The following is a 26913-nucleotide window of genomic DNA, read 5'->3' as shown; positions in this document are numbered from 1 at the left end:
GCGATAGGTATGTCTGGGACATCTGAGCAATTTAGCTAAAACAAAACAAAACAAAAGGCAAAACAAAACGAATAAACAACTGAACCTACAAAATGTCGTAATTTAGGTCTGATAAATATATAATGTGGAAAATACTACAGTAACTTTCTGTGTTAATTTTGCCTATATTATTGAGTTCATCACCAACTGTTTTCTTTCTTTGAGAAAGGTAAAAGGACTTGAGAATAAGTTCTTCCTATGAAAATGAGATGGAAAATGTAATTGTAGAAAGAGAACAAATATAAATCACATCACGTTGTAAGGAAAAAGCAATCAAAAGGAAGAGAAATAATGTTATATAGGAAAAAAATTGAAAGAAAATGTAAGGGCCAGAAGATGGCGTAATGGTTACATTGTTGTATTCCCATGTAGTCTACTACCGTTCGAGTCCTGGACCCAGTGGCTTAAAAATCCTACCAGGAGCATGTGCACATGTGTGTCCAAAGTGCTGAGGGGAGAATGGAGGAAAGGGATTGAGGCGTGGCCAACCCCTCTGCAGAGTGATTTCTTGCTTTCTGTGTGTGTGTGCGTGTGTGCATGTGTGTGTGTGTGTGTGTGTGTGTGTTTGGTTAGTACATGTGCCCTAGAGCAAAATCTCTCTCTCAAAAAAAGTCTTTGTTCATTTTTTAATAGTTTTTTGTTGTTGTTGTTGTTCTTTTACTGTCAAGGTATAGAAATTTGTTATATATTCTTAATGTGGAATTCTTATCAGAGAAATGGTTGGCAAAATTTTGGGATCAGCAGTTAGTGTAATGGCTATGTCACTGGACTCCCATGTAGTCCACCGCGGTTCGTGTCCCAGACCTGGTGGCTTAAAATTCACGCCGTGCACGTGTGCGTGCGTGCCCAAGATCCCTAGAGGAGAACGGAGAGGAAGGGATTGCAGCGTGGCCATCCCCTCTGGGGGGAGGGGGGTGATTTCTTGCTTTCTGTCTCTCTGTCTCTCTCTCTCTGTCTGGTGAGCGTACATGCCCTATAGCAAAAACCTCTCTTAAAAAAAAAAAAGAAATGGTTGTCAAAATTTTATCCAATTCGGGAACCAGCAGTTAGCGTAATGGCTATGTCGCTGGACTCCCACGTAGTCGACCGCGGTTCGTGTCCCGGACCCGGTGGCTTAAATCTCACGCTGGGCGCGTGTGCATGCGTGCCCAAGATCCCGAGAGGAGAATGGAGGAGAAGGGATTGCGGCGTGACCATCCCCCCTGGGGGGTTATTTCTCGCTTTCTGTCTCTATGTCTCTCTCTGTCTGTCTGGCGAGCGCACGCGCCCTACAGTGAAAATCTCTCCAAAAAAAAAAAAAAATTTATCCAATTCTGTTTACTGCCTTTTTACTCTTTTGATTATATCTTTTGCTGTCAGAAATATTTTAGATTATTTTTTAAAAAAAAAACCTCATCCACTCATCCTTTTTCATTTTTTATTTCCTATGCATTTGGTGTCACATCACTGAAATAATTACCAAGATGAATGTCTAGGAGTATTTCCCCTATGCTTTTATTTATGAGTTTTATAGATTTTGGTCTTACTTTTAAATTTTTGACCTATCTTGAATTGATTTTTGAGTTTAGTGTAAAAATTGCCTCATTTTATTATTTTTTATGTTTACATTTAATTTTCTCAACACCATTTTTTGAAGATACTCTTTTTCCTCATTGTATATTTTTTTTATGATAGAAGCACTTTCATGTACATGAAAGAGGGAGAGAAAGAGAGAGATTAAAGGAAACATAGACAGAACCCTCAACTTCATCTTGTTACACCAAGACCTCCATTCCCCAGCCCTCTAACTCTCTAGGATCTTGGGCTCCTGCATGAAAGCCCATGCTTGGAGTAGGTGGCATGACCAAACCTTGTTTGGAGGGCTCTCTCACTCATGTGTGTGTGAGTACAACTAGGCTGGACTCTATGGTGTAGTCTTGATAATTTCATTGAAAATCAGTCGAACATATATACATGGGTTTATTTCTAAATTATTAAGTTTCATTGGTCTACATGTCTAGTTTAGTTTCAGTACCATATTGTTTTGCTTACTGTGTTATGCTAGTTTCATTTTTTAAAATATTTCCATGTTTATATTGTGTCTTTTGTAGTTTCATACACATTTTAGCATGGTTGGGCCAACCACATGATGCAGCAGTTAAGTCTGCAAGGAAGCAGATCCCACAAGGCCTACCACAGTTTAAATTCTGGCCTTGGTGGTTTGGGGGAAAAAAAAAATCACTGGACACATACGTGTATGCCCTAGATCTTGGTGGGATATAGATATAAAGAAAAAAAAAAGGATAATGGCATGGCCAGAGCTTATTAGGAAGACTCTCTCTCATGCGTTTGAACACACATTCTGTCTTACATATAAAAAAATAAAGAAATGTTTTTCTATTTCTATACAAAATTGCCATTGGAATTTTGATGGTGATAATAATGAACCTGTAGATTACTTTGGATAGTATAGACAGTTTAACAATAGTAAGTTTTATAATACATGAATATATGATAATTTTCCATTGTATCTTCTATCATTTCTTTCATTAATTGTTTTGTAGTTTTCAATGTGCAAATCTTTCTTCTCCTTGGTTAAGTGCATTCATAAGTATTTCGCTCTTTTTGGTGCTGTTGTAAGTAGGATTTTTTAAAAATTTCATCTTCATGTAGCTTATTATTTGTGTATAGAAACTCAACTAATTTTTCTAAATTAAATTTGTTTCCTGCAACTTGGCTGAATTTATTATCTCTAAGAGTTTATTTATGTAATACTTATAGGTTTCTGTTCATAAGAATGTCATTGACAGACAGAAAATTTTACTCATTACTTTTTTTATTTGGAGGCATTCGCTTCCTTTCTTAAATGTTCTGATTAGGACTTCTACTAATACGGTGAATTTAGGTAGTAACGGCGGCCACCCTTGTCTTACTCCTGATGTCAGAGGAAAGCTTTCAGTGTGAATTGTAATGTTAGCTGCTATGGACTTGTCTCAGCCTTCATCATGTTGAAGTACAATTCTATACCTAGTTAGTTGAGTGTTAAAATAGACTTGAGGGACCAGCAGGTGGCATAGTTGTGAAGGTGCTGGACTCCTACACAGCTGACCACAGTTCAAGTCCTGGATACAGAGCCTTGAAAAACTCAGTGCGAGTTTGCATGTGCATGTCCAAAAGTCCAAGAGGATCATGGAGGAGAAGGGATTGTGGCATGGCCATCACTACTCGGGGTGGGGGTGGGCAGTGATTTTTCACTTTCTGTCTCTGGCAAGCACACATGCCCTAAAGCAAAAATCTCTCAAAATAAATAAGTAAATAAATGAAATAAAAATAGGCTTGAATAGATGTTTCTCCAAATAATACAAAAAAGTACTGACCAACTATATGAAAAAGCATTCAACATCTCTAGCCATGAGGATAATGGAAATCAAAACCACAATAGGTTGTTACCTCACACCTGTTAATATAGCTTTTATTTTTATAAAAAAAGATGCATTTTGGTGAGGATTGAAGAATATGGAACACTTATAAACTGTTGGTGGGATTTTAAATGATCTAGCAAGTATGAAATTTACTCACAAAATAAAAGTAGAATTACCATATATCCAGAAGTCTCACTTGTGGTTACAAAGCCAAAGGAAATGAATTCAGTAACTAGAAGAGATAGCTACATTTTCATTTTTATTGCAACTTTAGTCACACTAGACAAAATATTTAAAAAGCACAAATGATCTTGACAAATAAGGGGGTAAAGATATCATGGTATATGTATACCATGGACTATGTTTCAGCTTAAATTAAAAAAAAAAATTTTTAATTTTTGCTACAGGTATGTGTACTTGCCAGAGACAGAGGAGAGAAGAGAGAGAGTGAGAGAGAGAAAGAGAGTGAGAAAGCATCTCCTTGGGGGATGGACATACCACAACCCCTTCTCTTTTATTCTCCTTTTGAGATTTTGGGCACACACACACATGTGCTCAGCTTGTTTTTCAACCTGACTTCATCCTAACTCACCATCCGGTAGCCCAAGATGCAAATCTTATACTTTCAACAAGGAAGAATCTGAAGGACGTGAGATTAAGTGAAATATGCCAGGCTCAGAAATCTGGATAGTGCATCAATCCACTCACAGAAGTGCAGAGTAGAATTGTGATTTCAAAGGACTGGGAGGAGAAAATGGAGAGGTTTTCTTTTTCTGTTTGTTTGTTTTACATTTAATTACCATATATTTTTACAGTTTACAACCATTTTTTTTCTCTCAGCATGAGTACAGTGCCTGTTGGTCATGATGAAGACATTATCATATACATTATCATCAGCAAATAATTTTTCATTTTTGTGTAGATTAAACATATTGTTCGTTTTCTCTGTTCTCCTTCCTCCCACTGTTACCCATCCCCTATGAACCCCCAAAATCTCTACTATCCACAGGTGCCCTCCCTACTGCTATACCTCCCAGTCTTCCAGTTTCTGCTGTAAAGCACAGATGTTCCATATATGTTAAGTGGGGATGTACAAAGTCTGTCTCTCCTAGTCTGGCTTGCTTAGCTTAGCATTAGGTCTTCCATATTCATCCAGTTTGTATTCAAATGTCAGGATCTCATAATTATGGAGTTATTTTTTAATGAATATAAAGTTTAAATTATTCAATATTAGTAAGTTCTAGAGATTTGCTCTATAATAAAGTGCATATAGATAATAGCATGATATTATTCACTTAAAATTTGTTAAGAGTAGATCTAATGTTATATAGTCTGCCCCCTCTCCCCCACACACAAAGAGGTTTTTTTTTTTGAGGTGCTGGATATATATTTTTTACTTTGGTAATAACATCCTACGTGTATATGTGCATCAACTCATCAAATTGTATACTATAAATTTACAGGTTTTTTAAAAATTTTTCCCCTATAACAATTATGTCTCAACAAAGCTTTTAAAAAACATTCACATCATGTGATACACTGTATTTTTTTTCCATAAAAAGGCTAATTCTGATAATTAGGAAAGATTCCATATTTTACTTTACATAAAATAAATCTTTCCTGGTAAGAAATTCTGTTTCTCTTGGTAGAGCAGTTCTTCAAATATGTGTGGAGCATTCTGAGTTATTTTGACAAAGTTACTTCCAAAGTATGATGAATTTCATGCATGTGTATCCTAAATATGATAGAGACAATACCCCAGACCCTTATTTATCTCATTCATTGATTTCACTGAATTCTGCTGATTTAAGCAAGAAACAATTATTCTTCAAGTTTGACTTTAGTAGGAAATTAAATAAATTCCAAATTGATTCTGCATTCTTACATTTGAAGTTTATAATTTTTGCATATAATAGGGAAAACAAGGATGATCTGATACCTATTTTACTAAACAGGAGTCACACATAACTTGTCACAGAGTAAAGGGTTCCGAGCTAGGCATGTAGGGTGTCTCGTAACATTCAGTGTGCAGACTGTAAGTGTTCTGTAAATGTCTTGTTGATCTTGTAAATATATTTTTGAAAAGGTGAAGAACTAATGCCAGTAAAATAAGATGAACCTGATTAGAATTACAATTTAAAAAAGGATGACACAGTGTAAAGGTAATGCTAAAATGGGAAAAAGAAAAAAGCAGCAGAAAAAGAGTCACGTGGAAAAGATCCCTAAGTATTGGTGGTGCATGCAACACAGTGGAGGCTACGCATCATCCTTGCTTCATCTTAACTCAACATCCTTCATGTCAAGCCTTCGATCTGTGTTACTGGGATCAGCAGATGGCATAATGGTTACATCACTAGACTCCCACATAGTCGACTCTGGTTCAAATCCTGGACCCGATGGCTTAAGACTCATGCTGCGTGCGTGTGAGTGCATGCCCATAATCTCAAGAGGAGAATGGAGTAGAAGGGATCATTGCATGGCCATCCCCCCTGGAGGGGTGATTTCTCACTTTCTGTCTCTCTGTCAGTCTCTTTCTCTCTGGCAAGCAGAACCACCCTAGAGAAAAAAAAACTCTCTCTTAAAACAAAAACAAAAACAACAAAACAAATTAAACAAACTGTTACTTTTTGCCTCTATCTTCTATACCTCAGTGAATGATCTTTTTCTTTCCCCAAAAAAATTCCTCTTATGAGTCTATAGTCTTTTGCTATCCCTAGTATTCAATCATGCTTAAGCTATTTTTCCTATATGCTGAGCTCATTTCCTCAGCATGCTCATTTCTCTTTTAATTTCTTTTAAATCAAATAATTCAATTAACCTCTTTCTGATTAGTAGTTCATTTATCTACTTCCCTTTACAGCTAGAATTCTTCATTCATTGGCTCTACTTTTTCTCCCTTCATTTATCTACTAAAATGTTTTAAAATTTATCTTCCTTTTTCATTAGTTACAGAAAGTGCTGTGGCTAACTAACTACTATGAATAAGTCATAATTTATCCAAAACATTCATTGGTTTTAATCCTTCTTTTACTAAACCTCTATGTATGGTTTGGCAGGTGATAACTCCCCCTGAAAAGCGTTTTCCTGTGGTTCTCATGATGCAATGATAATCAAGACCTAATTTTCTCATTGTTCTATTTTTAGTTCTAGACATGGTATATTATTCCTCTGAAAACTTTTTACAAATTGATATTCCCAGGCATTAGGTCCTTGAACATCATCTCAATTTCACCTTCACTTTTGGGATTTTCAATTATTCCCATGACTCACAGTAAATTCTAATGACACCAACCTTCATACCTATTTTTTTGCATTTCAAACTCATTTAGAGTTTGCCTAGCACAGCTATTATAGAAACTAAATACCTTAATAAATAAATTAGTAAGGTTATTTTGAATGCTTGCCATATTAATTTTTTGTATACCCCTGGGCTTGGTATAATACAGTTATAAAACATGTTTATAGTAATCATAATTTTACACATGATTTATATAGATTATTTAAACACATTTCTCATCATTGGTTCTCTTAGATACAGAGATGTATATTTTCAAAATAATTAGTCTTTTTTTTTTTTTTAGTGCAATGAAGAGTGGCTGAATGGTATATATGTCTCAACTCAAATGTCTAAGTCTTTTGCCTAAGGACTGCCCATATTGGAAGAGAAATGCTATTGTATGCTCTTATTTTAAATTTTCAAATTATGGGAGTAAAATCTACAGATTTCAATCCTGAAATCTATGTCTTATCTGTTTGTTTCCAAACTACAATTTTGTTTAAGGATTGGGTAAGCATACATTTTTTATCTTTTTATGAGAACACATGAAGTAGAATTAATTGTTGGACTGATACAATGGTAAGAGCTATTGGAAATTGAAACTTGTAAACCTCCAATTTATATAACAGGTCACTTTCCTACTTATCACATTAAGTCAGAATATAATTCAATACTACTTTTTCTTTATTTTTTCTTAAAGTAGGAACCCTTCATCTTTTTTCTCTAACATATATATTTTTTAGCTGACTGTTGTAAGACACCAAATTGAAAACACAAAACTGACATGGGAGCTGAGCTATTCTCATAAGGGAACTGCCTTCTTGTTTGGATTCCTTTGCAGAGAAAAGCTACACCTCTCGAATTTAAGTTCAGCTCAGCTTTCCATAGCAAAAGAAATAGAGTGTATTGTTTTTTAAAAGTTTCTTCCTTTCTTTCTTCCATTAATGAGAGAGAGAGAGTGAGACAGAGAGACAAACACGCCAACAGGGCCCCACGTTGCAGTTCATCCCAGCCTCAACCAGTTCTGGGTTATGAACACACGTGAACCCTGCATGTTCAGAGACGTCTCCTGATTCAAACCTGGAACATTCCCATATGGTTCAACCTCAAAGAGCATCACATTTTTCTTCTGTGCCACTGTCTAGCCCCCGAGAAAGAGAGTGATTTTTTTTCTTCTTTCAACATCCCCAAATAAATGTTAGGAGAAATTGTCTTTCCAAGAGTAATAGCAAATGTCTAGTGAACTTTGACCACAAAGATTAAAACAAAGGAATATGACATTTCTGATTTGTTTGTTGTGATTTATCAAAGAGGTTTGACCTGGGATAAAACAGGTTTGAATATCTAAATTATATTGAAATTATTCAGGTCCCAGAAAACATGAGATTGCCTTTTAATCATTTTGTCTGGAGATCCCATTGACTTGAGTGGATATTACATTTCATTCCCCACAGGAAAGGATCAGAATTAATTTACTTCACTAAAGCTTGGCTTCAATAACAAGATCTCACAAGTTGTTTGAAAGAATAAAATATAAATGTTAAATTACAAAATCCAATGGCTTTGGAATTAGGTTTTAGAAGAACCAACATTGAAAAAACTTGCAATGCTGTCGAGGCTCAATTTTGTCAGGCTAAAGTGCAAAATGAATGGTAAAGCTCAGGGTTACAGAGATTCTGCTTATATACGTGTTGACAGATTATACTTATCAAAGTCTAGAAGTTCATGAAAAGTGGCACGACAATCATCACAGAGAGCCCAACTGTCTTCAGCACTACAGAGGTTTTCAAAAAACGCAAATTGACCTTAACCTGCCTTTGAAAACTGTGAAGAGAGGTATGGTCAAACCTATGATCAGACCTCAAACCTAAAGCTAGTGAGAATTGGCTGCCTAATAAAACTATTAAAATTTGTACTTTTGCCAGTTAAATAGAAGGAATAAGTTTGTGTACTGAACTCATTTACTGTTTAAGACACTTTACCCAGAAAGTTATTTCAAATGAAAAACAAAGATATAGGAAAAAGAATTATTCATTTTAGTATGTGAGCTAAAGTGATACGATATAGTATTATTCGTGTTAACTTGAAAATCAGTATTAGAATATAAAATTATTTATTTAAAGTGGATGAAAGAAAAAAAGACTCTTCATTTTAAAATACTTGCTTCAGCCAACCATATTTTCCGTTTATCAGAGACAACTGTACCTTTTGCTGAGCTAACATGAATAACAAAGAAAACTTTCAATATATTGTCAGTGTTTCCATGGAGACTAAAGAAACCATAACCTTTGAGTTCAAATACTTTTAGAGAGGCTAAATACCAACCCACATATGAGGTAAAATGTGAATGGTACAAAATGGAATAAGTTAAAGACGTGCATATTTTTTATGTGCAGTTTAATATGCATACATGGAATACTGTCACTTGCACTCAGGTTTGGCAAATATTCTCAGCAGAAAATAACACTGTCAGAGAGGACCATTTGTATCTTGTACCCAAGGGCACTCTCATCTAAAGATACAAGACTGATTTTTCTTTCTCAGTCTATAGAGACTCAAATGTGAGGACTTGTGGTAACTATCAATTTATTTCTAAGTCAGGAATGATTTTAGATTCTTTATGCATAGATTAAACAGCTAACTATGTGACTGAACATAGTGGGTGCTGCTAGGTGACCATAACAAATCATTGTAATGTCATTATAACAGGAATATGACTAGACTGTATGACCTAAACTCTCTTGCAGCTTAGTATGGAAGTATGACTCAGTGTCTTCCAATGACTTAGGAGTTGAGGCAATGGTTTCAGGTCTCTCATCTAAGTATTCTCTGTGATCTTTAGCCTTCTCTTCTCTCAAATACGAGTTCAGAAATTTCTCTGACTCCATTTTAAGGTATATTCGGGGATAATGCCCTAAATCTATTAGGGCAGAGGAATATGATCAAAAGAACCAGGGAGTCTGGAACACAGTTGTTCATTATCTTAGAATTTTCTTACTTGATAAATATTGATATATTTTGTTTTCAAATCTATAGTTTGAGGAATCTTTTGGTTACAGCAACTAGTGTAACTTTAAATAATATGCTATCCTACAAGCCTCCGATGGAATTCCTCCACTAAAGGAAATTTGTGATTTGCTAGATGATAGCTTGACTTTGAAAGCTGCAATTCTGTAAATTCTGCATGTGGAATATAGTTTTCAACAATTTAAACTATAAATTGCTAGCTTTGTTGAATTGTGTTGGTGCTCTGCCTAGAACCATTTTATAGAACGAGTGGTCCCAAACTCAGCTACTATTAATAAATCTATTTTTTCTGAGCAAAAATGTGTTATGACTTTCCCAATGACCCAATATTTTACTAATGTTTTTATTGTCAGAGGACACATGTACTGGCCAGAGGGACAAAGTGAGAGAGAAAGTGCCCCAAATAGGGTGTGGTCACACTGCAATCTTTTTTTCTCCATTTCTATATCCCATCAGGATTTTTGGTATATTAGCATGTTTTTCAAGTCATGAGGGCTGAAATCTGAACCACAGTCAGCCATGTGGTTTTTAGTTCCCTATGTTCTGTGCTTATCTACCTGAAGTGGTGCTAGCCCTAAAGGTATTATATAATTTTTATCTTAACAATTTTGTCTTTTCTTCTGCCTGTATTTTTATATAAATAATAGTATAATACCCCAATGAGAAGGTGTGCCAAAATTGTTGTTCATATTTCCTAAACTAATTCAAAATCTTTCTTCATTATACCATAAAGTTGAGTTCTATGTAAAAAAAAGTACTACATTTTAATTATTTTTTTGTTTGCTTTACACATCTGAAAACATGATGCTCTCATTTCTCCAAATTTGAAAGAAAAAGGTCAGCATAAAAACATTATAGCACAGAAATAAATTATTTTATTATGCATGTGTGAGAATAGGTGCAAGTTGAATAAAACAGAATTTTGTTTTTCTATGGAATACATTTTCTGATGGGTGGAATGAGTAACAAATCATTTGTTAAAGCTCTTGTGTGTGTGTGTGTGTGTGTGTGTGTGTGTACTAAAAAGGAAACTAAATTATCACTAGTGATGCTATAAGACATTAATGTCGCTAGAGATACCAACAAGTTGAGGGTTTTAAAAAATATTTTTCCTATTGGGCTTTGATTAAATCTTTGGTCTATATTTTCACTTTCATTACAACCCTAAAAATGAATGGTAGACAAGTGTCCCTTAAGTTTTAATGAAGAACTTTTCTTAGTTCTCATATTCATGAGTGATTAGAACCATAAAAACTTGCCAAAAATTTCTCTGTGCAGACCATTGAGATTTAAGTTGTAACAGTCCGATTCACTGACGATATGTAAGACTGAAGATTCTCATAAATTTTAAAAACATGGCTCCAAATTTGACCCTGTCCAATTACTTTTCTGCATTGGAAGTGATTGCAATTCTGGGTCATGTCCAGGCTGCTCAGTATAGGCAAGATTTAAAAGCCATTTTCTGTTTAAAAAAAAGAAAAGAAAAGAAAAAAATGTTTGCCCTACCAAGATAAATAACATATGTGATCATTTCTTCCCAATTGTTTGGCTGGTGCCTTTCGATTAGCATTGGAACAGAAGTAATGGCATATTCCATGTTTTCTCTTATTTTGGGGGACAAAAAATGAATGTGGATCCCATTGTAGTTGGAAGAGAACTATTTTAGAATGAATCTCTGATATTTAAGGATAGAAATTAGTTGTGTCAGAGATCATCTTAGCTATGGATGTTTTTCAAATTGTTAAGGTTGTAATATAAAGAATGACTTTAAAATGTCTGGAATAATACTTTAATGCTTAGTTAAGGGGAAAAAAATCATCACCATACACATTCATACACAAGAGTTTTGGGTGATAGATATGCTCATTAGACACCAAAATCTAAAATATACCAATAATTTCTAGATAGATGTATAAGTTGTGTTAGAAAATGGCACAAAATAACTGACATGACAATATTTATTTGCTAAAAGATTTTGAGAAACTCTTCTGAAATTAGTATTCACCAAATAACCTACTTTAATTATGATTAGAAAACAGCATTGTGGTTTTCAATATTTAGTAATCTTTGATAATTGTCACACCGAATGTGCTGTTTTTAAAAGCAACATAAGATTAATTGCTATCACTAAAAGTTTTATTCACAAGCCAAAATCAATGTTTCTTTTTTCTATTTAAATTAAGACCACCCAATTATTGGAAGATGGTAATTAGAACAAAACTTATGATTTATAGATCTAACAAATACAAAATACACAGGTTCATAATTCAGTAATAAAACGTAGGGAGGAACACAAATTCTCTATATTATTGTAGACATGGTGAAAGCTCCATGAGAATACCGGAGCTGTGAAAAATACATTTGAAATTCCAGTAACTTTTTTCACTGTGAAAAATGAACCACTCTCTCTTTATGCTGGATATAGTGTTACTGAGTTCAAATGTTTTCTAACAGATGGCAAAGTTACAGTATAGTATAAGTTGATTTGTGCCAAATGAAACCAGCAACAATCATTCTTCATTATTAATGTGTCTATTCCATTACTATCGAATGGATTACCAAATTTCCGTCAGAAGACTACCTCATCCATTTCTTCTAGAGAGACTAGTTAAAAATACATATTCTGGTATCTACACCAAGAAAACTCTCTTAAGAGAGAGAGAAGGATCTGCATTTTAAATAGTGTGTACACTAAGTTTGAAATCACATGGAAACAGGTAAATCTCCTTGATTTAATGAAAAAATGAGTAGCTTAGTGGCTGTAGAGCAGACAGACTCCACTATGTCTTCAGAGCTTTTAAGGTATGTGGTTTAGTCATAAGAATGAAAATACATCCAATATGCAGTCTAAATAGAATTATTATATATATTTGAATTTCTTCCATGAGTATTCCTTAACCTAAGGAGTTATCCAAAACATTCTGCTGTTTTGAGCAGGTAAGGACATGCCAAGAGCTTTGAAAAGATGAAGAAGAGATACGATCAAAAGAACATTTAAAGCTTGTGTACTAGTTTACAATTATAATTTACTAATGTATTTTCTTTTGGTTCATAGAAAATATACACATCTCACGTAAGCCATAGAACATCTTTAGGAAGTAAATAGCATGAATTTACCACCAACATGCTTTAACCACTCTAATTGCATCTCCTGCCTTTTCTTCATGTTTGCTTCTTTTTCTTTGTTCACATACACACACACACGTGTGTGTGTGTAAAATGAAGAGCTATGTTCTCTATCTTCTAAATATTTTAGAAGTACAAATGCAATCATATAGATATATCTTAAAATATTTTGTTTAATTTTACTTAGTTTTGTGCATTATACAAATAGACTAATGGACCAGCCAGTGGCATGGTAGTTGGGGAGGCTGGAACCCACATGACTGAGATCCAGACTCGAAAACACACTGGTTAAAAAACACACTAGGCACATGTGTGCCAAAAATCTCAAAGAATAAATAGAGGAGAAAGGATTGAGGTGAGACCACCCCTGTGAGATTGCCTTCTCACTTTCCTTCTCTCTCTCTCTCTGTCTCTCTCCAGTCAGCACACACATCCTGTAACCAAAAAGCCAAATTTATAAATGGCATGTGATTTAGGGGGAATTAATTTTTTACTTTATTTTTTCAAAATCAGAAATGGTTATTGAGTTTTATCAAATGTACTGTTCTGGTTGAAGTGATTATCTGGTTTAGGAATTTTAATTAATAAATGTGATCACTTAATTACTTGAAAATCTAATGTGAAACCAATGATGTATTTCTATGATAAACCAAAGTTTGTCATATCATTTGTTTGCTTAATATTAAATCATGAATGGTTAGTGCTTTCCTTTACAACAGGAATATCTTATTAATCTATGCCTTATCCCCTCAATAACCTTAGAAAACATCATCTTTACTTCCCATCAAACATTCCACTGTTCTGTAGTTTAGTCCTAATTTTTCCAACCTCACATAATAGATGTTATTTCTATTACTTTGTCCAAATCACTTCTGTTTTGATTTAACTAAATGTTCACTCTCTGGGTTATATTTTTGCTTACACTTCCTTGTTTATTTTTTATTTCATGAATTCATTCCAGAGTCATTTTACTTCCCTCAGAGCAGCAGCATTTTTTAAAATCTCCTTTAGTCATGCCCTTGGTTACAAATTCTGTTCATTTTGCTGTATTCGAAAATGTACTTTCTTCACTCTACTACCTGCAAAGTATATTTTCTGGCTTCACAATCCTAGGTTGATAGTTATTTTCTTCCAATATTGTAAAATACAATTTCATTTTCTATTTTTCTTGTCGTTTCCTTTGTCGGCACTTGCTCACAGGGCGACACTGGCACTAATTACGACTGCAGACATACAATGAGCACTGCCTGAGTCAGATGTTGCCCTGGGACTGACTTACTACTTGTTCTAGGCCAAGAGATCAATGTTTTTCTAACTTTCAAGTGAGCTCAGCACCATGATAAGAGGTATGTTATAACTTATCTCAGAGCTAGTTGTAGTTTCGTAAAACGAGTTTTAAGAGTATCCTAGCAGATAGGACCAGCAGGTGGCATAATGTTCAGGTCGCTGGACTCCCATGTAGTCGACCTTGATTTGAATCCCAGACCTGGCAGCTTAAAACTCATGCCAGGCATATGTACGTGTGTGTCTAATTCCCAAGAGTGGAATGTTCCTGGCAGGAACAGGAGATGGTGTAATAATTGCATCACTGAACTCCCACATAGTTGACAGAGACTTGAGTCCTAGACCTGGGGGCTTAAAACTCACAACAGGAGTGTGCATGGCCACAATCCCAAGAGGAGAACGGAGGAGAAGGGATTGTGGTGTGGTCATCTTCCCTGGGGGGTTATTTCTTGCTTTCTGTCCCTCTGTCTCTCTGTCTCTTTGGTGAGTACACACTCCCTATAGCAAAAATCTCTCTTAAAAAAAGAGGGAGAGGGAGAAAGAGTATCTAGTTCCCTATATTGATAATATTAATTATTGACATGCTACTTAACCTATAGTCAAAATAATTATACTAGTGTTTTGTAGAAGAACATAAACCCTATATAGATAATAGCATCAATAAAAAGTATTGGAATAAATTCTTATCTATAATTTAAAAATTGTTTTAACATTTTTTGGCAATCTGATGAGAATGAGTATCTGGAAAGCTCAATTAAAATATAAAATTGGTAATTAAAAACAGCTATAAGCAACTTACATGAGAACAGTCTTCTACCTCTAAAGGAATAAATCTCAGAATCAAGGTATTGAAAACTAAGAGGGAATGAGAAAAATTACAGTAAAAAATACTCCCAAGTTATTTATTTTTTCTACTTAGCAAAAATTATTTAGCGCCTATTACTTTGAAATATTTTATTAGGCTCTTAAGTATTGAAGGTGAAATTTGTGAGTACGTGGAATGGGATGAGCAGCACAGGTGGTTTTGGAAAGAAATCTCTGTTCTAAGAGAGAAATACAGTCTACCAAAGAAAATGCACTATTTAAAAGCACTAGGCAGGGGAGATGAGAGAAGAAGGGAATGCGGAACTTCTTAAAATATATCATATACAGATGCACAAGATTTAAAGTTTTTATGAGACACTGGATCTGTAATAGGGCTCTTAGATTTCTTTGTAGAACTTGGTATGTATTCATCCTGAGTGTGAGAATTTTATTTTTATTGTAAATTTTATATATGTATATACAATACATACAATATATATGTGTGTATATATATATATATATTAAATTATATAGATAAAATGTGTGTATATATGTATATGTGTGTGTGTGTGTGTGCGTATAGTAGAGGTTTTTGCCTTAGGGCATGTTAGAGACAGTGAACAGGAAAGTGAGAAATCATGCCCCAGGGGAGATGGCCACACTGCAATTCCTTCTCCTCTCTGCATCTTGGGCATACACGCACACACGCCCAGCATGAGTTTCAAGCCACTGGGTCCAGGACTCAAACTGTAGTCGTCCATGTGACACTCCATTACACCATCTGTTGGCCCCAAGGATTTTCTACAGCATGAATGAGGCACAAGGCAAGAAGTAAAACCTGGTAAGGAAAACTTTTTATATCTGGAAGTGGCACCATAGTCCAAGCCTCATATATTGTTTCTTGAGTTCCCGAAGGTATAGACTATAGTGTTTCAGTGTTTGGTTGGCCTGAGATCTTTGTTTTGTTTGCTTAATTGTTCTAATAATGGACTTTTATTGGAGTTTTATTTTCCTCCTGTGACTCAACATAGCCATAGCTATAAGAAAAAGCAAAGTTCCTATTGTCTCATGAAACTTTTTTTTTGTTTAGAGGTTGTTGCCATAAGGTATATACACTTGCTGGAGAGAGAGAGAGACAGAGACAGTGAGAGGGAAGAAAGTGAGAAATCACCCACCAGAAGGCATGGTCACCTTGCCATCCCTTCTCTGTTCTCCTTCTGGGATCTTGGAAACACACACACACGTGCCAGGTTTGATTTTTTAAGCCACCAGGTCTGGGACTCAAACTTCACTTGGCCATGCCCTCTGCTGGCCCCTCATCAAACTTTTTAAACATGGCTTTTTCTCCTTATTCATGCTTGAGTCTATGTGTGCAAGGGGAAAGGTGGGGGTCAGAAGAGAAATAAGCACCCTCCACAAGGTCTGATCAGACTGCTGTCCCCTCCCTCCAGTCTTTTAGTTCATTGGATCTTGCATGCCAATGCTTGTGCCCAATATATATTGGGCTGACTGATTAAGGATTTGAACTCCAGTGGTCACACAGGACCCAAGCTTTTTGAGGAGTACATTACTGCCAGAGAGCCAGCCCAAGCTTGTGAACTTCCTATAGGCAACATAGGGTAAAATAAAGTAGGTATAAGTTAATAGGCCTTTGTGCTACAAATGCGTATTTAAAGGCAAGCGTGGTCTCTTCCATACGAGTTCTTCAAAACATCAAACATATCTCTAATGTACCTTGTATTATATTAAAATCATTTATTTGTAAAGCGGAATACACCGAGATATAGTTAACACATAGAAAATTTCACCCTCAGTTATATGAGTTTTGATATATACATGTAGAGCTAATACAATGCAAAAACACAATCACATAGCTACTATCGCCATCAGAATTAAAAAACAGTTCTGCCTCTACAAAAAATAACTAGTGCCCCTTTATTTTTGAACCATGTCCCCAAACAGTCTGTGGCAACCACAGATCTGATTTTTGTCTTTATAGGTTTGCCTTTCTGAAACTATTCTAGCCATTTAAACGTTCCTTTATTATTATTAGATACTTTACAAGTTTCACTGCCCAAAAAATGACACCAAAGCTTATTCATATTCAGCACCTATTTCTACTAGCATTCAGATGTTGTTTGGAACAACATAAACATCAACTTACAAAAAAGCCATGTGTAATATGCAAATTTCTCCCCAAAACTCTGTGCTCTTTTAGCTTCATAAGTCTAAAAATGGAAAATAGTGATTGGTGGGAGGTGAAATGAGCTTGGTCCAAATGAAGATTTCTTAATCAGTAAGTGATGATAATTAGTTCTGTAACTCACATTGACTTTCAAAAAAACACAATGATTTTGGGGCTGTTTTCATAGCTTCCAGCAGCAGTCTGTCTCTTTGTTGGAGGGAGGAACTGACGAGTCTAGCTGGGTGAATCCCTGCTGATTGTGTCACCGTGCATTGGGTCTTGGCTGATTGATTTAGGTGAAATTGGCTGGAACCGTTTTGTACTATCCGCAGAGAAGAGCCCATGAAACCCCAAGATATATTTTCAAAATCAGAAGTAAAAAATCAGCTAAATTGTGAAGTGCTTCTCTTGAGCACTGCCTTTTGAAGGATTCCAGCATTGCAAAATGGCAGTTTATTTTCTGGCATAAAGTCTCTCATTTGATTTGGATGTGCCTTTATTTTTTGTCAATAAATTACTTCCAATAAGTTAGAGGTAGTCTTTCCCTTGCACTTATGAAGTATAAATCTAGGCAATTCTTTTCAGTGTTCTCCTTGAATATCAGTTCTTTTTATTGTTCAGCACAAATCAAATCAGAAGCGTTGAAATATGATTAAATTATCCTTATAGTCAAGGAACTACTCACATTATTCAAATTTCTGTTATGCAATTTTATTACCAAATATATTTTCTCATCCACACGAGTTAATATTTTCTGGCATAAAGTCTCTCATTTGATTTGGATGTGCCTTTATTTTTTGTCAATAAATTACTTCCAATAAGTTAGAGGTAGTCTTTCCCTTGCACTTATGAAGTATAAATCTAGGCAATTCTTTTCAGTGTTCTCCTTGAATATCAGTTCTTTTTATTGTTCAGCACAAATCAAATCAGAAGAGTTGAAATATGATTAAATTATCCTTATAGTCAAGGAACTACTCACATTATTCAAATTTCTGTTATGCAATTTTATTACCAAATATATTTTCTCATCCACACGAGTTAATATTGAAGCCACTTCTGACTTGAAATTATGTGAAGGATTCTAAATAAGGGAAAACAAAAGAAATTTTGAAGCTCTTTTATCAGTTACCTACATTCTTTTATCAATGGTCATTGTGGAATAGCCACCGATAAATTTAAATAACTCTTAAAAGTTTGATTTGCATGTGTGTATAACTTTTGCATATCTCTACACTTATAAATCACAACCTTCTTGAGGTGGGGAATAATGTTCACTTTTCTCTGTCACTGTCCTCAAAATTACACCATACACATTAATATAGTATCTTTTATTAGACAATTCATATTTAATTAAATTTTGCACAGGTGCAAAATAATCAGATATTTTAGTTGTAAGCCTGAGGCCATTGACTTAAGCAAGTTATGTGCAGATTTTTTTTTTAAGAGATTTTGCTATAGGGCACATGCACTCACCATAGGAAAAGATAGACAGAAAGTGAGAAATCACCCCCCAACCCTATGGAGATTGCTACTCCATTTTCTTGGGATTTGGAGCATGCACACGTAGTTGCTCAATAAGCTGCCAGGCCTGGGACTCAAGCCATGGTTGCGTTAGACATCTTTTATATGTAAGACAACATATCTTCTGGGAAGTCTCATATCACCCAATATCCTGAGGAGAGAATGGAGGAGAAGGGACTGCAGTATGGTCATCCCCTATAGGGAATGATTTCTCACTTTCCCTCTTTCTTGCTCTCTGGGGAGTGAACCTGCCCCATGGCAAACTAACTAGCTAACTAACTAACTAAATAAATAAATAAATAAATGAAATAGAGTGCAGAGCAAAGGAGTTAGTGACATGGACTATTGGGGTAATCAAGCCCAATGCCAGTGCTGGATTCAGGACTGCAAGATTTCTATATTCTTGTCCCACATTCATGAATAATTAGAGATGTGAACACACAGAGGGGATAGCAAAAAGGAGTTTATTAAAAGAGGGGAGGAAGAACAGAGGTACAGGGAGAGGTACAGAATGGGTTGCCAAAGAGGAGCTGAGACAATGAAATGGGCTAGCTCTCTGAAAAGAAAGTGGGTTTCAAAAAATAGTGACACAGTAGTCTGGGTTATTTATTACCCCTTCTTTGTGAGTTCAGTAGAGTATCAATCTGTACTTTTCATTAGAATGTAGTTAGCAAATAGAAACTGTTTCTCTTAGCTGTATCTGTTTTGAATCCTAATGTAGCCAGCTCTTGTGAAAACTTAGTCACTGTGCCTCCATCTTGGGTAAAGCTTACTATGTTTCTGTCTTGGACTTTTTCCATCTTTAGTGCTATGTCTCATCAATCTCTAAGATCAAATCCTCCCCTGAAAATATGTCCCTAACCGCCATTAAGGTCAGTACAGATAACCATCCTGGCTTCTTCCTACTGGAAGGGGATATCAATAGGGTAGCAGTCAAGGATCCTCCATCAGAGTTCTACCTAGAGGCCCATGACAGAGGTCAAGCATCTTACTAGGAGACAGGGTTCACGTTTGATTTTACATGTTGATGGAATCCAGCTGGAAAAAAAATATATATATTAAGTAAGCTTACTGAGAAGACAAAGGCCAAAGATCTAGATCAATAGAACCACAAAAACAGGTCCCAAGAATGTAGACAACCAACTGGGCCAATTTCATGCCTATTTGGATACATGAACTTGGCAACCTAGAAATCCTGCAACACTAGGGAGGTTTTGGAGACTGGACCCTGGCTAATGAGCTCCGGTGAACTTCTCCAAATGTTTGACTCTGTGTTATGGACTCACTATAGCTGTGGATATGAAAATGGATTTTTAAATTCAATAATACAGTGATTGAACTTTTTCTTTTCTATAAAGCATGTATACTCACCTGAGAAGACAGACAGAGATAGTGAAAAGGAAAGTGAGAAATCACCCTCCAGGGAGGTTGGCCATGCTTCAATATCTTTTCCTCCTAGGATTTTAGGCATGCATGCACACATGCCCAGAATGATTTTCAAACCACTGTATCTGAGACTCAAACTGGTCAGTCACATGGGAGTCCAGTACCTTAGTCACCACACCACCCACTGTTCTCCTCCCCCCTTTGTTTTCTTTAGGTTTTTACCACAGGGTATATGTGCTTGCCAGAGAGAGAGAGACAGAGACAGGGAAAGTGAGAAGTCACCTCCTGGGGAGATGACCACACTGCAATCTTTTTTCCTCCATTCTCCACTCAGGATTTTGGGTGCACACACACATATATACCCAGAATGATTTTCAAGCCACCAGGTCCAGGACTTGAACCATGGTCAGCTATATGGGAATCCAGTACCTTAACCTCCATGCCACTTACCGGCCCCAGAGGCTGAATTTTAGCTAATATAATGAAAAGGAGGTTTTAGAATCTAAAATAATGCACTTTGTTTAAAGTAACATGATCCTTGATTGATGCTAGAGTTTGTAAAATGATGTCATATGTGCTTTCACAGCAAAAGTCACTCACTAGTCTCAATTCTGTGGCGTTCTAGTAAAATGCATAAATTCACTTGACCATTTAAATATTAACTACTGCTAGAAGATCTGAATTCTGGAGTCTTGCCGCTAAAAGCCTAATTACTTTCAGTGAAGTCACAACTCTCTTCTCTAAGATTATATTCCTTTTTCCATAAATTGAAGAATTTGGATCTAATAAACTGGTTCCTGTCACATTTAAACATTTAATCCATTTGAGTTGATTCTTGTATATGATGTGAGATAAGAGTTTAATTTCATTTTTCTGCATATGAATATCCAGTTTTCCCAAAAGCATGTCTTGATATCCTGTTGTTCCCATATTACATGTTCTTGGCTCCTTCGTTGGGAATAAGGAGACTAACTATGGTGGCTTGTTTCTTGGCCCTGTGTTATATTCCACCAGTCTATCCTTAGTCTATTTTTATGCAATTCCATGCTTCCTTGGTTACTATAACTTTGTACATTGTGAAATCAGGTATTGTGATGCATCCAGTTTTGTTCTAATTGTTTAAGATTGATTTAGGCTGGGACCAGCAGTTAGCGTAATGGCTATGTCGCTGGACTCCCATGTAGTCAACCACGGTTCGCGTCCTGGATGTGGAGGCTTAAAACTCATGCCGGGCACATGTGTGTGCATGCCCAAGATCCCGAGAGGAGAATGGAGGAGAAGAGATTGTGCGGTGTGGTCATCCCCCCTGGGGGGTGATTTCTCACTTTCTGTCTCTCTGTTTCTCTCTGTCTGTTTGGGCACCCTATAGCAAAAACCTCTAAAAAAAAAAAAAGATTAATTTAGCTATTTGAGGTTTTTGTGTGGCCTCATATTAATTTTAGACATTTTTTTCTATTCAGTGAATAATGTCTCAATATTGTATACTATTTTTTTTTCTTTTTTTGGAGAGGTTTTTGCTATAGGGCACGTGCACTGGCCAGAAAGACAGAGAGAGACAGAGAGACAGCGAGAAATCACCCCCCAAGGGGATGGCCACACCACAATCCCTTCTCCTCCATTCTCCTCTCGGGATCTTGGGCACGCATGCACACGCGCCTGGTGTGAGTTTAAGCTGCTGGGTCCAGGACTCAAACCGTGGTTGATTATGTGGGAGTCCGGTGACATAGCCATTACACTAACTGCTGGTCCCAATAGTGTATACTATTAAACATTAGTTATCATTCCATTTACATTTAGTCTTCTCAATTTTTAGTATTTGATATTGATATATTTCCCCTCCTTGCTTATAGTTCTTCTTAGTTATTTAAAGTTATTTTTGGTGGTTAATGTAAATGATTTTGTTTTTGGAAATTTACTATTAGTGTTTAAAAATGATTCTAATTTTCAAGGCCACCTTCATGACCTGGTAGTTAAGTCAGCTGAATTCCACATGAGTAATCATTCAGTCCAAGTCCTGAAATTAGCAGCTTAAGATACATACCAGGAATATGTGTATTCCCAAAATTCCTGAAAGGACAGAGAGATGAAGGAGAAGGCATTGCCATTTAACCATTTCCCATGGTGGTGTTGGGGGTGGTGTGCTTTCTCTTCTCCCTCTCTCTCTGGCTCTTTCTCTGGTGAATATCTTTCTCATGTTTCCTCTAAAAACAAACAAAAACAAACAAACAAACAAAAAAGAAATTTACTAGTTTTTGTATGTTTATTCTGTGTCCTGCCACTTTGTTAAACTTACTTACTTGTTCCGGCAGCATTTGGTGGAATCGTTGGAGCTTTCTATATTTCTGATTTTAAAAACAGAAATAACTTGGGAACCAGCAGTTAGCGTAATGGCTATGTCGCTGGACTCCCACGTAGTCAACCGCGGTTCGTGTCCCGGACCCGGTGGCTTAAAACTCACGCCAGGCGCGTGTGCGTGCGTGCCCAAGATCCCGAGAGGAGAATGGAGGAGAAGGGATTGCGGCATGACCATCCCCCCTGGGGGGTGATTTTTCGCTTTCTGTCTCTATGTCTCTCTCTGTCTGTCTGGCGAGCGCACGCGCCCTACAGTGAAAATCTCTCAAAAAAAAAAAAAAAAAACAGAAATAACTTCTCTCTGACTTGGAAGCATTTTATTTCTCTCTTTGCTGAACAGTTTTGGATAGGACTTCAAGTATTATTGTAAATAAAAGAGTGAGAGTGGACATTTTTGTCTTGTTTTGCATCTGAGAGGAAGGAGTTAACAATTGCTTCCCATTGTGTATTATTTGAGTTCTGTGTTTGTCATATTAGACCTTTATTTTACTGAGACATATTTATTCTAAACCTAATGATTCAGAAGTACTTCTCAAGATATTTTTTAGATCATAAGTCAATCTCTAACAAACTTTCACATCATGGTGTTAGTATATTTTGTTTTCTGTTGCATCATCAAGTAGTATTTTTTGTGTTCATGAAATACATCTGATTTTAGTTGTACTATGGCCATAATGCTTGTATTCCATACCCACTCCAAATTCATACATGGAAACCTAACCCTCAAAGTAAATTGAAATATCTTTTCTTCTCAATCATTTAGAAAATCACTGTTCCCCCATTAGGGCTTAAATTTAGCCTCACGCCTTTGTGAAGCATTCCCAGACTAATAGGGATGTTTATTCTCATTTTTAAGAATATTTATTCTCAATTATGTTTCTCAAAAATTTACTGTTGTAGCACTGTTGTAGTTGTAACACAGCACCTAAGTTACTGGGTGTGCAAAAAAATTGAGCCTGGTTTCCAGCAAGAATTCACTACTTGAAATAGCAGGAATTTTATCTGTATAGCTTGATATCTGTCATTCTCTGCATGGAAGAGTGGTTGCTGGACAGCTGTTATTCAAATAATGGTTGATAAAATCCTTATACAAATTTTGAGATATTAGATTAAGATTTAAGATATAAGGTATTAGACTAAGATATTAGGCTAAGCTTAAAGATGGCAGACTGAGCATGAAAAGGTGATAGAATGAGGAAGAACCCACCGGGCACAGAAATTCTAGATGAGGAACAGGAAGGCATGGTATAGAGAGCGATATAAAGAGAAATTTCAGATCCTACTCAAACCATGACGACTTCAAAATGGCATTTGTACTCTTCTTTACTCTGTTTAAACAAAAGGAAAATGACAGACATTGACATTGGACTCAGGATTCTGCTCCTGGTTTCCCAATGGAAACATGTAGGCAGGTGTATCTCCCATTATCTAAGCACACTTAGATCTCAAGAGCTTGAAGAAATTTAAAATGCACAATTTTTTACGGTTGCAAATAATTTACACACACACACACATATATACTCCAAGAATTTGCCTAATTATATAAAAAATAACTTACAAATGGACCTATGTCTTTTGTGCTCCTCTGCAAAATGTAAGGAAACTATAATATTTTAATTATAAATTCTGCTACAAAATTAACAATTTTGGTCACTGAAGGAGAATGCAGAGCACCAGTAAACAACCCATTGCTTGAATTTTCTGGACTATCTGATGAGAGTAAATGGCTCTTCTAATTCTCAGATGTACAATTACAAGGCAGCTTGAATCTCAAATCTGCTTGCAACCTCTGCTATACTCCTGCTGAGTGAGCTGTCTGATTGCCTCCTTGAAGATGTTTTATCGCTGCTCACAATTTAAGTCAGTGTATCATTAATTGTGTTGGTAACTTGATTTGGATATGCCTTTGTGTCATTCTTTTTTAAATTCTCTGTAGCATTTGTAGGAAAGAGCTAAATGGAGGATGACAAATACACCTTGAGAATTAACTCTATAGGTGGTCTTGTTGAATGACTCTTCAGTGTTCTCTGAATTATGTCATTTTCGGTGATTGGAAGCTATCTTGTAAAATTGAGTTATCATTTCCACCAACTATAACTATTTCCCACAAATAAAGCCACATCCATAAGCAATCTAATTCAGTGTTCCGTTTAGATATCATCAGGTGGTCTTGCTTTCCATGGTTTGTTTGAATCCTACCTAAAACATGTGCATTAAGTTTGGTTTTTTGATGTGGTAAGATTACATGATTCTAATTACTACTGATATGAGGCATTTTTCTTATATCTGGAAATGAAGGGAAACGGCTAAGTTTAGTTTAATAATCAATAATAAATGAGAATAATACCTGGAAATATTTGATCTTTCAAATTCAACAATGAGAGTGTAATTCAAGTATTATTAGGCCAATGTATAAAGGATTATTTTTTAGAAGCAAGTCGAGGACCACTCTGTGGTGCATACCGGTAAGACGTGAACCCCATAGCCTGGCTTGTGGGAGGCCTTGTTTGATTCCCTGTCCCACCTAAAAAGTCAGGCACACATGGCAGCATGTGCTCGTAATCTCACTCAATGACTTGGGAAGCTGATATAAAAGATTGCAAACTCAAGGCTGGCCCTGGCAACATAATGAAACTCTGACAAAGAGCCAAGGTTGGTGGTGCACAATCGTGAGCCCAGCTACTACCGAAGCCGAGGCAGGAAGATCATAAGACCCTGTCTTAAAAAAAGAACAGGAGGAGGAAGAAGAAGAAGAAGAAAAGAAGAAAAAGAAGAAAAGAAAAAGAAACAAGTGAGGCTGTGGTCAAGTTCATTATTTATTTGCCACTTCCTTTTCACCTATTGTTTCTTCCCATCCTTATTTATATGCACAATAATTTCTTATTAACACAACTCCCAAGTATCAGGTATTTGCATAGCATTAAAAATTGAGGAACTATGGCATCCAGTCATAACTCTTGTCAATAATAATGCTGGGCTCTTCTGTGATATTTACTTTTATATAGATATTTATAAACAAGTAACATAAAAAGAAGGGGAAAAAATAGAGAATCTCGCATCATGGTATAGAATAAAAGCTATAGTATCAAGAATTAGACTTGTATCTATCATTTAATTTTTTATTTACCAGAATGTGTGTGCAGCTTGCCAGAGAGAGAGAGAGGGAGAGGGAGAGGGAGAGGGAAAATCCACCTCCCTCCCAATGAGACATGATCTTGCTACAATCCTTTCTCCAGTTTCCATCCTATTGTGATTTGGGACATGTACACACACTCACACTCAGCATACTTTTTAAGCCACTGGGGCTGAGGTTTGAACCACAGTCAGCCATGTAGGATCCCACTCCCTTAACCACTAGTCTTATGACCTGGTCCTGATTCATCTTTAATGAACCTATGACCTTGCAAAATCACTTAGCCACAGTGTTCTCATCTCTAAATATGAATTATAATGTCAGTAGTTATAAGATGCCAGAAAAATGCTGTGTAAGATAAAAATATTTTAATAATGGGAGCTATATTTATTTTTACATTTTTACATTAGACTTTACTAATAAATCTCTCTATTTAAAAACAAAGTAGTAAGCCAGAGGTCATACAACTCCTCCACATTTGTCTTATCACCTAAATAGACAGTTGAAGTCCTTTATCAGTGATGGCTCCACTGCTACTAGCTATGGAGGAATTTCACAGTGCATGGAGAGAGCAAAAGTGAGTGCAAAGGTGTTTTTATTTGATTTACAAAAATCCTCTAAGTATAAGGTATCCTAGTTCACATTTTTACTTAAAATATGAATGAAAGAATAGGAAAAATGTAACTACTCTTGGTTTAAATGATGACTACTATGCAAAACGTCACCAACTTATCTAATATTTTCGGTAATTTGAAGTCATTGAGTCTAATAAAATACTACTTTGGTAAATAAGTATTATTGTTCATCTTATATGGATAAATATAAACATTTCATTTTCATTTCAATCGAAGTACTGATAAATTGTAGGGAATAGCAACAAATTATTGGTATCAAGGTATAATTTGAAATGTCTTTTTTGTCTTTATTTTTACATCTTATTTATTCTGTTCTAATTTTTGGCTAGAGAGTTTGTGCATTTGCCAGGAAGAGAAAAAGAGAAAGAGAGACAAAGTGAGAGGGAGAGGAGAAATCCTCCCCCCGTGGGAAATGATTAAGTCTTGATCTCTTTTCCTCCATCTCTTCCTGCTTTCAATATTTCGCACATGCATACACACACTCCTGGTGTGTTTCAGGCTGCCAGTTTAGTATTCAAACCATGCAATTGGCCACATGGAATCCTGCTGCATTAACCACCAGGTCACAAAGCCCACACAAATTATTTTTTTAAAATAAAAATACTAGCTATTTATTTATTCATTCAGGCAACTAGTATTTATTGAACACAATATGAAGGGTCTTCAAAAAGGCCATATAAAATTGACATTATGAAAAAAATGCATAGACAAACATTTTTGCACTAAAATGAACTGGTACTATA

The 26913-nt window shown here is 35.8% G+C and overlaps 1 pseudogene; it reads left to right on the top strand.

Annotated features, from left to right (window-relative positions):
- LOC102477834 (thioredoxin-dependent peroxide reductase, mitochondrial pseudogene) overlaps positions 1-26913 on the top strand; it is an 89076-nt pseudogene that overhangs the window by 60835 nt on the left and 1328 nt on the right.

Source organism: Tupaia chinensis, unplaced genomic scaffold (assembly GCF_000334495.1).
Source record: "Tupaia chinensis unplaced genomic scaffold, TupChi_1.0 Scaffold138854_1, whole genome shotgun sequence".
NCBI classification, from domain to species: Eukaryota; Metazoa; Chordata; class Mammalia; order Scandentia; family Tupaiidae; genus Tupaia; species Tupaia belangeri.
This window is presented reverse-complemented; position numbering and strand designations above follow the sequence as displayed.